Genomic DNA, 12,083 nt, shown 5'->3' with positions numbered 1-12,083 from the left:
AGAAAATACTTTAATCATCTTTATTTCTGAAAGGTAGATGTGAATTTGTGTTTTTTTTGGGTATATGTGTGTGTGTGTGTGTGTGGTGGGGTGGGGGAGTTCGTTGTCAACGCACACAAGACAGACTGCCACCATTGATTGAAACTCGCTGTTCTGAAGACGTGATTTAAAGGGGAAATGACGTCACGGATTGACCTATGAACTTAAAGGCACAGGAAATTACACAACTGGTTAACGGCACACCATAGGCTTTCGTACACATCATAATAATCACCTCAATTGCCCCCCAAAACGGATTAACTCGCTGGGATAGAAAGACAATATAACATACAGTACATCCATAAACGTGGATGCATGTGAAAAAGTGCAATATATTTATCTGTACAGTAATCTGTTTATATCTGCACATTATTGTTTTTTTTATCCTGCACTACAACCACCTAATGCAACAAAATTCCGTTCTTATCTGTACTGTAAAGTTCAATTTTCAATGACAATAAAATGAAGTCTAAGTCTCTAAGTCTCTAAGTCTAAAAGTTACTTAGTGCTGCTTTAAAAAGCACGTTACATGTTCAAATTGAAATGTTTTGGTTTGGCCAAGCACAGATTAAGTGGATTTCAAAGTATTTCATTTGGTGGGGCTAATTTGAAATACAAGTGTTTTGAGTTATAAAATCTGTCGCACAACACAATGTGCTCGTCGTAAATTGAGATACCACTTTGACTTAATGTCGTAAATACTACTTCTGTTTCTTCAGCAGCCTGTTTAGAAGATTGTCCCACACAAAACTCATAACTCGGTCTTTGTTTAGCATTATTTTGCACTGCCATGTTTGGGCGGCTTCAGAACATGGGCTTTTAATTCCAAGTTCCTGCTGCCCGTTTAAGCAGCAAACTGTCATTTATAATTTATTTCCTTTTCACACTGTCCATCCATCCATTTCTACCGCTTATTCCCTTTAGGGTGGCAGGGGGCGCTGGTGCCTATCTCAGCTACAATCGGGCGGAAAGCGGCGTACACCCTGGACAAGTCACCAACTCATCGCAGGACCCTTTCATACTAATGTGTAAAATATGCATTCGGAGTTTAAAATCATAAGACAAATGGCATCAATGAATTATAGCAAATTATTTACTAAGTCCTGCCCGTGCCTCTGCAAGTACGTTTTGCTTAATAGCAACCATGTTTTTCCAACCCATTTTAACACACATTTGTTTGTCAGTCCAAATTTTATGACTGTTCAGCAAAACACCTGAAAGTTACTGTCAGTGTTTTGTAGAGAGCACAGGAATTTCAAGTTAAGGGGTCAAACTTTGGGGTTTAATAACAGCGCCACCATGTAGTGTTTTGTTGGAAAAATAATAACACAGGAGCATGTTTTGACACATGTTCACCCTACTGTGTGCAGGGATCGGGGAGTTATTTTACCCAAACACCAACCTTCTGCAGCCCATCTAGGCAGCAAACCCAGACTGAATTAGTTGCAACCATTACGACAAAGACGTCAAGATGCAGCGACTGCACAGCTTAACCTTGCCGAGAGCGACGCATTCCACATGCTTCACCGATTCCTAAGGATCGATACGTGGCTTTATCATGCCCGTCACGGGGGGCTCCTCCATTCAGAACGAACAGGGGGACACTGTGTCTGTCTGGTGCTGCAGGAGGCTTGGGGCTGCATACCAAACGAGTGTGTAGCAGCGGGGAGGCACCTGTGAGTAGGAGGGAGGGAAACCCCGCACTATTACACCACCATCAGACCTGATTCAGTGCAGCAGCTGGAGAAGGAGGGGGGACTGCTTCAGCATCCCCATGCAAGCACTATAAATGTAACATGTGTCATGATGATACACTGCGCACCCCCCCACCAACACACCATTGCAGCAAGTGATGACCGGGTTGTCGAGGAATGGGGAGTCCCTAGGCTTTTCTTGTCCTTACTCCCCCTTTTATTACCATAGCCTGATGCGTGCTCCACATTCTCTTCCTTTTATCATTAAAGCATCACTCAACCTCCATAAATGTGATCAATTTGGCACAATTACACCAAATGTGCGCACACATGAAACACATTGGGAGTATTTTCTCTTTTTCTGACTGCTCTCGGGAGACAGCTTGTGCTGTATTTTTTCCTTCAGTGCCCTTATTAGACAGCAGCACAAGAAGTGTAGTAGCAGTAATGAGGCAGGGGCACTCCGCAGGGTTATTTTACACAACACTCTTTCACTTGAAATGTATGCACATGGGTTAGATACACAAGTGTAGTAAAAAATATCCATTTTGCAAAAAACGCGAGAAAAAACCCTGTACTATTTTGTGAGAGCCAATATAAGAGTTGCATCCATAATGCCTGGTTCTTGTTACAGATTTTATGTAACAGCGTAAATCATGCTGAGGGATGTTTCTATATGTCAGTATTTTGTACTGTGCCTTACTATTTGTAATGATCTTATTACGATTTGTTTCACTTTTAATTTATATGAGTATGCATCCCATTGATAAACATTTCTAGTAATCTTTCACAGACTCATAATGTGCGCATAATTTTTAATGTACAAAAATAAACAGTGAATCATATTTTATGAATTACTAAAATAAATTCAATAAAGAAATACATACATATAAATATATATGTATATATATACATATATATATATATATATATATATATATATATACAGTATATATTTTATATATATATACATATATGTATATATGTATATATATACATTCATACATATATTTTTATATATATATATATATTTACATATATAAATGTATTTATGTATGTACAATATATATATACATACATATATACACATACATACATACATACACACATACATATATATACATACACACATACATATATATAATACACATATATATATATACATAAACATACATATATATACACACACATATATATATATACATACACACATATATGTACATAAACACACACCCACATACATACATACATACATATATAAGCATACATTTATTTTGTCTGACCTTTGTAGTTTGTGGATTAATATTTTTTAACTCATGAATTAAGTTTACTTTTACATTATTTATTTAAAATGTGCATCTTACTGAGGGATGTGTCTAATATTTTGTCCTACTCAGAGTATTTTTTTTAAATATTTTGTTTGATAATTAAGGAATTCCTCCCCTTTTAAATATCCAACCATCCATCCATTTTCTACCAGTTGTCCCTCACAGGGTCGTTGGGGTGGCTGGAGCCTATCCGATTTGCATTTGGGCGGAAGGTGGTGTACACCCTGGATAAGTCGCACTACTTTTAATTAGTATTTTACATTTTATTTTATTTTATCCTTTTTCTTGATCATATATGTATATGTGTTTATTAATTTATAAATATGCATCACACTGAGGAATATTTATAATATTTTTGCTACTCATGGAGGACATGTCTAATATATTTTCCTACCCCTGTAGAGTGTACATTATATGTTTTGTATTCCATTGGTCAAATTATGATTGGAGCCTATCCCAGCTGCATTCGGGCGGAAGGCGGTGTACACCCTGGACAAGTCGTCACCTCATCGCAGGGCCAACACAGACAGACAGACAACATTCACACTCACATTCACACACTAGGGCCAATTCAATGTTGCCAATCAACCTATCCCCAGGTGCATGTCTTTGGAGGTGGGAGGAAGCCGGAGTACCCACAGAGAACCCACGCAGTCACGGGGAGAACATGCAAACTCCACACAGAAAGACCCCCGAGCCCAGGGATCAAACCCAGGACCTTCTTATCAATTGCTGCATCAATTTACATGAATTAGAGATGCATCATTAATCGAATCATGGCTCCTGAATCGTAATCGAATTGTGAGCTGCTCAAAGATTCCCACTTATAATATATATACACTTCAAATAAAATGTGCATCATATAGGGCAGTGGTTCTCAAATGGGGGTACGCGTACCCCTGGGGGTACTTGATGGTATGCCAAGGGGTACGTGAGATTTTTTTAAAATATTCTAAAAATAGCAACAATTCAAAAATCCTTTACAAATATATTTATTGAATAATACTTCCACAAAATATGAATGTAAGTTCATAAACAGTGAAAAGAAATGCAATTATGTAATATTTAGTGTTGACAGCTACATTATTTGCGGACATATTCCATAAATATTGATGTTTAGGATTTCTTTTTTTGTGAAAAAATGTTTAGAATTAAGTCCATGAATCCAGATGGATCTCTATTACAATCCCTGAAGGGGGCACTTTAAGTTGATGATTACTTCTATGTGTAGAAATCTTTATTTATAATTGAATCACTTGTTTATTTTTCAACAAGTTTTTAGTGATTTTTATATCTTTTTTTCCAAATAGTTTAAGAAAGACCACTACAAATGAGCAATATTTTGCACTGTTATACAATTTAATAAATCAGAAACTGATGACATAGTGCTGTATTTTACTTATTTATCTTTTTTTTCAACCAAAAATGCTTTGCTCTGATTAGGGGGTACTTGAATTAAAAAAATATTCACAGGGGGTACATCACTGAAAAAAGGTTCAGAACCACTGCTCTCGTGGGTGTCTTTTCAAATGATGCCACAAATTAGTAGTGCCTCAGAGACACTTGCGGTCAACACACCCGTGGCCACACCCCTCCGACTTTCAGGTACTATTTAATCTCACTAAAACACTAGCAGCACAATAGGCAAATAAGGGATTTTCCAGAATTATCCTAGTAAATGTGTCTAATAACATCTTAATCGCTCCCACTGCAATCACCTTTCTTTTTTCTAGTCCTTCATTCTCAATATCCTCATCCACAAATCTATCATCCTCGCTCAAACTAATGGGGAAATTGTCGCTTTCCCGGTCCGAATAGTTCTTGCTGCTGGAGGCTATGATTATAAACAATGTGGGGATGTGAGGAGCCCTACAACCCATGACGTCACGCGCACATCGTCTGCTACTTCCCGTAAAGGCAAGGCTTTTTTATTAGCGGTCAAAAGTTGCGAACTTTATCGTCGATGTTCTCTACTAAATCCTTTCAGCAAAAATATGGCAATATTGCGAAATGATCAAGTATGACACATAGAATGGACCTGCTATCCCCGTTTAAATAAGAAAATTCCAGTAGGCCTTTAATTGCTAAAACAAAGCAGGCGCGGGGAATAGCGCTCAAAGGAAGACATGAAACTGCTACAGGGAGAATACAAACAAAACAGGAAAAGCCACCAAAATAGGAGCGCGAGACACTACACACAGGAAAACACCAAAAAAAAAAACATGTGACAGGTCTTGACACTTACTTTGAGACAAGAACTATAGTGATGCATGCTTGATTATGGTTTGAATTCACATCCAACAATTGCAACAATGACTTTTTACTGTCAATATCAACTACTGAGTTTACTTTTTTTTTTTTTATGTTTTCCGCTGGCGGTGTGCCACCACATTTTTTTTTTTCAATGAACAAAAAAATGTGCCTTGGCTCCAAAAAGGTTGAAAAACACGGCTCTTGAAGGCTGCATGCAGCGTGCGTGAAGTGGAGTTCGCCTTAACAACAACACAGCTGCCGTGACGAGAAAACGGGCTTTTTGCTGCATTGCACCTGTGCAAAGCCCCCCGAACTTCACACGGTCCCACCGGGGACGAGACCTGGCAACGAGGTCGTCATCACACCCTGCTTACCATCTTGTTTGAAGGCAACAAAACGAAGAGTAACTACTTGAAATCTGCTGCCATATGTCAGTGAGGCGGGAAAAGACGAGGGTGTTTTTTTCCCCTTTTCTTTTGAGTGCTGTATGACCCGCAGAGGGAGGGAGAGAGCGGGGAAAGGACGTCTTACCTGCCGAAGGAGAGTGAGGGGGAAGCCGGCGAGGGAGCTCCGGGGGCCGGGGAGAGCAGCGAGCTAATCCCGGGGATCCGTGACAAGTGTGTGGGCTGCTCGCTGGTGCGCCTCGGCGCTGTGTGAGTACACACACCCACTGGCAGGGTGTTCCTGGATGAAGGGGCGTGGTGAGCGTGTGTCCATATTCTCTCATTGAAGCCCAAAGATTCCGCCAGAAAAAAAAAAAATCCCTCTAATTATTGTCATGTATCCATCCATTTCCTACCGCTAATTCCCTTTTTGGGGTCGCAGGGGGCGCTGGCGCCTATCCCAGCTACAGTCGGGCGGGAAGGCAGGGTACACCCTGGACAAGTCGCCACCTCATCGCAGGGCTATTGTCATGTATTCAGCTCTTATTATAATGAATAATAATCAGATTTTGGCATTATTTATTTTAACACAAATAATTCATCTTTGTTTCTGCATGAAAAATGCGTGGAACAATTCGATACTCTTCCACTAGATCAGTGGTTTTCAAATGTGGGTACGCGTACCCCTGGGGGTACTTGAAGGTATGCCAAGGGATACGTGAGATTGTTCAAAAAAATATTCTAAAAATAGCAACAATTCAAAAATCCTTTGTAAATATATTTATTGAATAATACTTCAAGAAAGTACGAATGTAAGTTCATAAACTGTGAAAAGAAATGCGACAATGCAATATTCATTGTTGACAAATAAGATTTTTTGTGGACATGTTCCATAAATATTGATGTTAAAGTTTTCTTTTTTTGTGAAGAAATGTTTAGAATTAAGTTCAGGAATCCGGAGATGTTGTAGTCGTAATGATTTGTGCAGTCCTTTGAGACATTTGTGATTTGGGGCTATATAAATAAACATTGATTGATTGATCATTGATTGATTGAATCCAGATGGATCTCTATTACAATCCCCAAAGAGGGCACTTTAAGTTGATGATTACTTCTATGTGTAGAAATCTTTATCTATAATTGATTCACTTGTTTATTTTTCAACAAGTTTTTAGTTATTTTTATATCTTTTTTTTTTCACATTTTTCAAGAAAGACCACTACAAATGAGCAATATTTTGCACTGTTATACAATTTAACAAATCAGAAACTGATGACATAGTGCTGTATTTTACTTCTTTATCTCTTTTTTTCAACCAAAAATGCTTTGCTCAGATTAGGGGGTACTTGAACTAAAAAAAGTGTTGACAGGGGGTACATCACTGAAAAAAGGTTGCGAACTGCACTAGATGGCAGTTGGTACTAGTGTTGTAACGATACCAATATTTTGGTAACAGTACCGGTACTAAAATTATTTCAGGACTTTTCGGTACTTTTCTAAATAAATTGGACCGCAAAAAAATGGCATTATTGGCTTTATTCTAACAAAACATCCTAGGGTACATTAAAGGCCTACTGAAACCCACTACTAGCGACCACGCAGTCTGATAGTTTATATATTAATGATGAAATATTAACATTGCAACACATGCCAATAGGGCCGGTTTAGTTTACTAAATTGCAATTTTAAATTCCCTGCAAAGTGACTGTTGAAAACGTCGCGGAATGATGACGCTTATGTCGACGCGTGCTTGTGACGTTATCCCAGCACCACTCACGGCTAAATGTCGTCTGCTTTAATCGCATAATTACACAGTATTTTGGACATCTGTGTTGCTGAATCTTTTGCAATTTTTTCAATTAATAATGGAGACTATAAAGAAGAATGCTGTTGGTGGAAAGCGGTGGAATGCAGCTGCCTTTAGCAACCAAAACATAGCCGGTGTTTCTTTGTGTGTTGTGAAACTTTAATATGGAACAGAGCGGTCAAGCGAACATGTTTCTCTACCCAATGTCAACCGGCAGGTTTCGGTGAAAAATTGTGGTAATAAGTTGGCTCCTACCGGAGACATGGGCGGAGGTTGCGTCCTCCTGGAGCTGTCAAAGAGGCAGCTGCGACTTTCTCGGCTCCTCCATGGCTACCATCAGAGACACTGGCGGTCACCACACCCCTCTGACTTTCAGGTATGACTTTATAATCTCACTAAAACACTAGTAACATAATAAGCAGATAAGGGATTTTCCAGAATTATCCTAGTAAATGTGTCTAATAACATCTGAATCGCTCCCACTGCCGTCAGCTTTTTGCTTTCTTTCTAATGCTTCACTCTAACTTTCCTCATCCACGAATCTTTCATCATCGCTCAAATTAATGGGGAAATAGTCGCTTTCTCGGTCCGAATTAGCGACCAAAAGTTACAAACTTTATCGTCGATGTTCTCTACTAAATCCTTTCAGCAAAAATATGGCAATATCGCGAAATGATCAAGTATGACACATAGAATGGACCTGCTATCCCCGTTTAAATAAGAAAATCTCATTTCAGTAGGCCTTTTTAAGTACCAATGATTGTCACACACACACTAGGTGTGGTGAAATTTGTCCTCTGCCTTTGACCCATCCCCTTGATCACCAACTGGGAAGTGAGGGGAGCAGTGGGCAGCAGCGGTGCCGCGCCCGGAAATTATTTATGGTGATTTAACCCCCAATTCCAACCCTTGATTCTGAGTGCCAAGCAGGGAGGCAATGGGTCGCATTTTTATAGTCTTTGGTATGCCTCGGCCGGGGTTTGAACTCCCAACCAACCGATCTCAGGGCGGACACTCTAACCACTAAGCCACTGAGTACAGTACATATTCCATACAATTGACTGGTAACACCCAAATAAGTTTTTCAACTTTTTTAAGTCGGGGTCCACGTTGATCTATTGTATAAATCGGGGCCCACGTTACTATCTCTCTATTTATTATTTCTATTATTTTGTCAACATCCGATGGTGCCTATCTCAGCTACAATCTGGCGGAAGGCGGTGTATACCCTGGACAAGTCGCCACCTCATCGCAGGGCCAACACAGATAGACAGACAACATTCACCCTCACAATCACACACTAGGGCCAATTTAGTGTTGCCAATCAACCTATCCCTTATCTGCTTATTGTGTTACTAGTGTTTTAGTGAGATTATAAAGTCATACCTGAAAGTCAGAGGGGTGTGGTGACCGCCAGTGTCTCTGATGGTAGCCATGGAGGAGCCGAGAAAGTCACAGCTGCCTCTTTGACAACTGCAGGAGGACGCAAGCTCCGCTCATGTCTCCGGTAAGAGCCAACTTATTACTACAATTTTTCACCGAAACCTGCCGGTTGACATTGGGTAGAGAAACATGTTCGCTTGACCGCTCTGTTCCATATTAAAGTTTCACAACACACAAATAAACACCGGCTATGTTTTGGTTGCTAAAGGTGCGATGGTGCCTATCTCAGCTACAATCTGGCGGAAGGCGGTGTACACCCTGGACAAGTCGCCACCTCATCGCAGGGCCAACACAGATAGACAGACAACATTCACCCTCACAATCACACACTAGGGCCAATTTAGTGTTGCCAATCAACCTATCCCCAGGTGCATGGCTTTGGAAGTGGGAGGAAGCCGGAGTACCCGGAGGGAACCCATGCAGTCACAGGGAGGACATGCAAACTCCACACAGAAAGATCCCGAGCCCGGGATTGAACCCAGGACTACTCAGGACCTTCGTATTGTGAGGCAGACACACTAACCCCTCTGCCACCATGAAGCCCTACTTGTTCATTTACTGTTAATATCTGCTTACTTTCTTTTTTAATTTGTTCACTCTACACTTCTGTTAAAATGTAATAATCACTTATTTTTCTGTTGTTTGATACTTTACATTACTTTTGGATGATACCACAAATTTGGGTATCGATCCAATATCAAGTCGTTACAGGATCATACCTTGGTCATATTCAAACTCCTCATGTGTCCAGGCACATATTTCCTGAGTTAACAAACACAATATATATTTTTTTAAAACAAAAGAAGAAGTTGTGATGCCAAAAAATGCCGACGTAATCATAGTAGTATTGACTAGATACGCTACTGTACCTGGTATCATTACAGTGGATGTTAAGTGACGATCCACCAATGCGGGGCGGACCGGTACATTTCAGAGGCGGTATAGTACCGAATACGATTCATTAGTATCGCGGTACTATACTAATACCGGTATACCCATCCATCCATCCATTTCCTACCGCTTATTCCCTTTCGGGGCCGCGGGGGGCGCTGGCGCCTATCTCAGCTACAATCGGGCGGAAGGCGGGGTACACCCTGGACAAGTCGCCACCACATCGCAGGGCCAACACAGATAGACAGACAACATTCACACTCACATTCAAACACTAGGGCCAATTTAGTGTTGCCAATCATCCTATCCCCAGGGGCATGTTTACAACCCTAATTCAAACACAGTGTTACTGTTCAAACTACTGTGTTTTAATTTTGGTCATTATGGTGGGACTTGGAGAGCCAAGTTTTTTCTTAGGTGGTACTTTGTGACAAAAACTTTGCGAACCAGTGATAGCGATAGCGATTCAGATAGTGGGAGCTGTCGTTGAATGTATATTTTATCATAACAACAACATGACTGTTAATTGTTTGTTACTTTTCTAGGAATACTTTAGTATGCGTTCACAGACAGAGTGAGTGACAGCCGTAAACACAAATTATTTTTGTTCGGGATGGAATTTTAAACTTACATAAACTTCCATCCATCCATCCATCCATTTTCTACCGCTTGTCCCTCTCTGGGTAAAGGAGGGTGCTGGAGTCTATCCTAGCTGCACTCGGGCGGAATGCGGGGTATACCCTGGACAAGTCACCTCCTCCTCGCAGGGATAATTACATAAACCTATATAATAAAAAACAAAAACATAGACAGTTTAAAAACAAATGTGTTCTGTTTAACCATTAATGGTAACATTCGCTAGCCAATGGTGTTCTTGTTGTATTTGTTTGTTTGTGAACTATGAAAAAGTTGCAAACAGCCTCTTTAACTAGAAAGTGGTTCGATGGCAGGATCTACAGGGTGTAAGAGTTCTGCAGATATGAAATATCTGGCGGCACGCTAACTCCACCTAGTGGTAAGCAGGAACACCAGCAATTTAGAAAAAAATAAGTAGTTTGAAATAATAACACGAACATGCATTCAACTTTTAACCGTTAAAGTGCGATTTAAATTAAAAATGTATTTTCAGAAATATGTTTAACTCACCTCATTCCCCACAAGCTAATCCTTCCAAGAATGGGAAAAAAATATGTCAATACTAGTTGAGTTGAGTTTAGTTTGAGTTTATTTCGAACATACATGCATATAACATCCATCCATCCATTTTCTACCGCTTATTCCCTTTGGGGTCGCGGGGGCGCTGGTGCCTATCTCAGCTACAATCGGGCGGAAGGCGGGGTACACCCTGGACAAGTCGCCACCTCATCGCAGGCATATAACATGATGGATCACAAATTCCAGTTTCTCTTTTCAACATGTTCAAATCTTACCCATTTTCTTTTGCATAGCAGTTTGTAAAACTTTTGTTCACTTCTTATTCTCAATTTATTCACAATATACTCCTTAAGTAATCACAATGAAAATAAATACATAAATAATAATTGGTGAAGTAAGTTGTATTTCATATGATGATATGAGTAAGATTATTTGGAGAATGAATGAATGGATGAATGGATGGATGAAATACATTCAGAATGTTTATCATGGTTCTTCTTCTTTGTACTTTGTAAACACTTTATAAGTTTGAAGAGTTTCTTGAGGTGGATCATATTAGTACATTATTTGATTTATTTGCTTAATCCATTCCATAATTTAATTCCACATACTGATATATTGAAGGTCTTAAGTGTTGTACGTGCATACAAATGTTTAAATTAAATTTTTATTTTAGATTATATGTCTCCTTTTTTTTTGAGAATAATTGTTTTATATTCTTGGGTAGCAGGTTATAGTTGGCTTTGTGTATGATTTTAGCTGTTTGCAAATTCACTATGTGGTAGAATTTCAGTATATTTGATTCAATAAATATAGGATTTGTATGTTGTCCATATCCAACATTATGTATTATTTTAACTGATCTTTTTTGTAACACTGTTAGTGAATGAAGTGTACTTTTGTAATTATTTCGCCATATTTCTACACAATAACTCAGACATATGAAGAGATTTTCGGTCCAGAACATGTTTTGCTTTATTCATTATTGAGGTGTTTCTTGTTACTTTATCTTGTATATTTTTTATATGAGATTTCCAGTTCTAGAAAGAAAAATCGAAGATTATTTAAATGATGTACACAAATATACCGC

General features: G+C 39.3%; 1 protein-coding gene across 6 annotated transcripts in view; it reads right to left on the bottom strand.

The window, feature by feature from the left end:
* Positions 1-5,996, bottom strand: part of sytl5 (synaptotagmin-like 5) — an 84,807-nt gene extending 78,811 nt beyond the window's left edge. For all 6 annotated transcript variants that reach the window (XM_061879226.1, XM_061879225.1, XM_061879230.1 and 3 more), the window contains exon 1: positions 5,846-5,996. The gene's annotated coding sequence lies outside the window, so the exon portion shown is untranslated. The remainder of the gene's footprint in view (positions 1-5,845) is intronic.
* Between the last annotated feature and the right edge of the window lie 6,087 nt (positions 5,997-12,083).

This window comes from Nerophis ophidion, linkage group LG19, assembly GCF_033978795.1.
Source record: "Nerophis ophidion isolate RoL-2023_Sa linkage group LG19, RoL_Noph_v1.0, whole genome shotgun sequence".
Lineage (NCBI taxonomy): Eukaryota > Metazoa > Chordata > Actinopteri > Syngnathiformes > Syngnathidae > Nerophis > Nerophis ophidion.
Note: the sequence above shows the minus strand (reverse complement) of the source record. Positions and strands in the feature narration are given on the sequence as shown.